The sequence below is a fragment of the Trachypithecus francoisi genome, unplaced genomic scaffold (assembly GCF_009764315.1).
Source record: "Trachypithecus francoisi isolate TF-2019V2 unplaced genomic scaffold, Tfra_2.0 Lachesis_group4, whole genome shotgun sequence".
Classification (NCBI taxonomy): Eukaryota; Metazoa; Chordata; class Mammalia; order Primates; family Cercopithecidae; genus Trachypithecus; species Trachypithecus francoisi.
Window position 1 is genome coordinate 9,331,219 of NW_022681469.1, and position 1,006 is coordinate 9,332,224.

The following is a 1,006-nucleotide window of genomic DNA, read 5'->3' on the forward strand; positions in this document are numbered from 1 at the left end:
GGTGACAGAGTGAGACCCTGTCTCAAAAATATATATCTAAAGAAAGAAAATAAAGAAGTAAAACCATAGCCTGAGAGCCAAATCCCACCTTCTACCTGGATTTGTAAATAAAGGTTTGAAAAACGTTACTGAGATATAATTCACATCCTATGCAATTCACCCATTTAAAGTATACAATTCAATAGGTTTTTATGGTATATTCACAGGTGTGTGCAACCATCATAATTTTAGAGTATTTTTATCACCTCAAAAATATTTTAAAGGCCGGGCGCGGTGGCTCAAGCCTGTAATCCCAGCACTTTGGGAGGCCGAGACGGGCGGATCACGAGGTCAAGAGATCGAGACCATCCTGGCTAACACAGTGAAACACCGTCTCTACTAAAAATACAAAAACTAGCCGGGCGAGGTGGCGGGCGCCTGTAGTCCCAGCTACTCGGGAGGCTGAGGCAGGAGAATGGCGTGAACCTGGGAGGCGGAGCTTGCAGTGAGCTGAGATCCGGCCACTGCACTCCAGTCCGGGCGACAGAGCGAGACTCTGCCTCAAAAAAAAAAAAAAAAAAAAAAAAAATTTTAAAAACAACCAAAATCCATACTCTTCAACTGTAATCCTATCCTTCTATACTCCCCACTCCGAAGCATAGGCCATCATATATCTACTTTCTGTATCTATACATTTCCTTATTCTGTACATCTCCTATGAATAGAATTATAAAATACATGGTCTTTTGTGACTGCCTTCTTTCACTTAAACATAATGTTTCCACGACTGATCCATATTGTAGTACGTAGCAGGACTTCACTCCCCTTGTGGCCAAATAATATTCCATTGTGTGAATATACGGATGTATTACATTTGGTTTATCCATTCATCAGTTGATGAACATTTAGGATTTTTCCACCCTTTAGCTATTATGAATATTACTGCTATAAACTTTTTTTTTGGGCCGGGCACGGTGGCTCAAGCCTGTAATCCCAGCACTTTGGGAGGCCGAGACGGGCGGATCAC